Genomic DNA, 3,209 nt, shown 5'->3' with positions numbered 1-3,209 from the left:
ATTTTATTTATCCATACGAAATGGGTGTTGACACTTACAAACCAAATTACAACTAAAACAATTCTTACTTTCTTTTATTATTATTTTAATTCAATTTATTTCAGTAAAAAAACTTATTTTTTAAAATATACATTCATCATATAAATTTAATTCATTTTCTTATCATCAAGTAAAGTCATGTACTTTACTTAAATAAAAAGACATTTAGGATATATTACTTTACAAAATTTACTTTCCTTGCATTTATTGTTATTGTTTTAGTAGCTTTCCTTGCATTTATTTTCTTTCAATCCCTAAATTTGGTTATTAAAGAGACTTGAAACGTGTTGTAGTAATGTGAGCCATGCATTTATTTATTTGTTGGCAACTTCTGCAGAAACGTGTCATTCAACTCTCTCTCTCTCTCTCTCACTCATATATAAGTATGTATATTACATGCAATTCCAATAACACGCAACATCATAAAGATGGTAGCCATTGTTGCTTCTTACAGTGTCTTTCCAAGTAAAGAAACTCCCAAAGGTCATTTGTGGTTATCAGACAATGACCATGTCTGGCGTTCAGGTCACACACCCACTATCTATGTATACAAAGCCAAACACAGTGATGACACCATTCAGAGGTTGAGAAACTCTCTTCCTGAGATTTTGGTGCACTACTATCCACTTGCTGGCAGGTTAACCTTACGACAAACTGGTCGAATGGAAGTGGATTGCAATGCCAAGGGAGTGACATTGCTTCAAGCTGAAACCACAAAATCATTGGTTGATTATGGAGATTTTTCACCTTCTGAGTCTGTCAGGGAGCTTGTTCCAAAGATTGATTACACTCAACCCATAGAGGAAATTCCTTTGTTGCTTGTGCAATCCACAAGATTCCATGATGGTGAAGGCTTTGTCATTGGAGTGGCTTTCTGTCACCCTTTGGCTGATGGGCTTGCTAGCACTCGGTTCATCAATTCATGTTGAGCCACATGAATTGCCCTACCTTGATAGAACAATACTCAAACTCCAACACTCATCGACATCACCGTGCTTTGATCACCCCGAGTTGAAACCTCTACCGTTAAAACTAGGAAGCTCTGATATCAATGCTGAGCAAAGCAAGAAGACAAGTGGTATGTTACTGAAACTAACGCCAGAACAGGTGCAGAAGCTGAAGAAGGAGGCGAATGAAGAACCCTTGGAAGAAGGGGTTAGAGCATATAGCAGATTTGAAGCTATTGCAGGTCATGTATGGAGATGTGCATGTAAGGGTCGTGAACTTGATGAGAAGCAACCAACGGTGGTTCGGTTCAAGGGTGATGTCCGCAGCAGACTAGTTCCTCCTCTCCCTAGGAATTACTTTGGAAATGCTTTGGCTGAAACAGTGTCACCCGAATGCTATGTGGGAGAAATAGTGTCAAAGGCATTGAGCTATGGTGCACAAAAGATAAGAGAAGCAACTGAAAAGCTTAGAAATGAGTACATAAGGTCACAAATGGAGATTGTGTTAGGAGAGGAGCAATTGGATGGCATAAGGGGTTTCTTCTCGGGACAAGGAGAGCGTAATAGTTTCCCTTTTGCAGGGAATCCAAACCTTCATATCACAAGCTGGATGAGCATGCCAATGTATGAAGCAGATTTTGGATCGGGAAAGCCTGTGTTTTTTGGGTTGGCATATGTTTGTGCACATGATAGGGCAGTGATTCTGCTAGGTCCACATGGTGATGGATCCATTATTGTGTCCATGCACTTCCAAGAACCACATTTTTCATGCATTTGTCACAAATTAATGCTTTTTAATCCATGCATTTGTCACAAATTAATGCTTTTTAATCCATGATAGCAAAAATCTTTTTCATGAATAGCACTGTCACAAATTTTTAATCCAGTGACCCATGAAAAATATAGGTACAAAAGGAAAATTTTGTTTATTGGCAAAAGAATATATGTGCATATATAAATTATATAAATTATTGAAGTATTTGGGTCCTCCCACCAGTTTATGATTACGTACAGCAAAGGATTTAGATATAAATTCTTTACGCTATAACATCACCTTGTCTCACCTATCAAGTAACATAATAGTCAAACCCTACCAAAATGCTCACAAATCCATATACATAAGGAAAATGATATTTGAACAAAATTTTTGGACTCAATTTTGACATAGATGAGATGGCACAGCAGTTAAGTTTTTTAAATTAATTTTCATTAAAAGGTTTTAACTCTTGCATGTGCTGATATACTTTTTGGAGGCAAAAGAAAAAAACATTGTGTTTTGCAGAAAGAAGACAAAGGCATTATGTTTTGTTGAGAGAAGACACAGGTGACGAAAATACGTCATCGAGAACAAGGATTTCCGCTGCCATCATCCACGCCCACAGTTGTTTGCGAGTTTCCTTTAATTTTATCTCACACCTTCATCATTTCTGGGTTGGTAACCCAATCATGATTTGTTTATTTCTTTGGTACAAAGAACCTGCAACCCAAACATCGAAATGTTTGGTCTGTATGAGATTCACCAGGAAAGTTGAAACATTGGGTTTATTTAAGCAAAAAGGTTAAATTTTTGGGTAGTAGGTATCATTGTAAGCAAAGAATGCGGTAAGAGTGATTGCAAGGTTGGGAGAATCAAGTTTTTTGAGTGTTGTTGTTGGAATCTTTCCTTCGCCGACGTTCATTCATTGTGGGTTCTGTATGTGGGAGTAGTATTGGAATAAGTGAGGAGTTATTGTATATTTTTTTATTATTAGTTACAGTAACTCAAAATATGAAACAAAAACCGATAATGATGACCAAAATATCCAACATAACTTCTCACTTAATTGTTCTCCACTCCTCACTTTCGAACATAATGTGACTCGAAAATTTCAAAAAATCCCCGTGGCCACATTACCCAGTATTTAATGTCATGGTCATGGAAATGAATTTGTACTATGTTAAGGTTAGTGTGAGGATATTATGTTCACAATGAAGTTTGATTTTTATATAAAAATTGGGTAATGAAGACCAAAATAGTCATCACAACTCCTCACTTACTATCTTTGTACTCCTCACTTACGAACAATATCACTATTAACATAATTTCAAAAAGGTCCACCATCCAAATAACCCAGTAATGAATGTTGTCGTACTGACTAAATTTTTTATGTACATAATGTACCATGCATGAATCATTTCATAAGTGGTGACTTAATGTTTTGCAAATTGATTTCCACAACCTAA

General features: G+C 36.3%; 1 pseudogene; it reads left to right on the top strand.

Moving 5' to 3' along the window:
- The first annotated feature begins 466 nt into the window (after nt 1–466).
- On the top strand, nt 467–1,842 carry LOC114188979 (hydroxycinnamoyl-CoA:piscidic acid hydroxycinnamoyltransferase-like; annotated as a pseudogene).
- Nucleotides 1,843–3,209: the final 1,367 nt, after the last annotated feature.

Source organism: Vigna unguiculata, chromosome 6 (genome assembly GCF_037176805.1).
Source record: "Vigna unguiculata cultivar grain cowpea cultivar isolate G323 ecotype 2 chromosome 6, ASM3717680v1, whole genome shotgun sequence".
Taxonomy (NCBI): domain Eukaryota; kingdom Viridiplantae; phylum Streptophyta; class Magnoliopsida; order Fabales; family Fabaceae; genus Vigna; species Vigna unguiculata.
The sequence above is the reverse complement of the archived record's forward strand: the minus strand, read 5'-3'. Positions and strand labels throughout refer to the sequence as shown.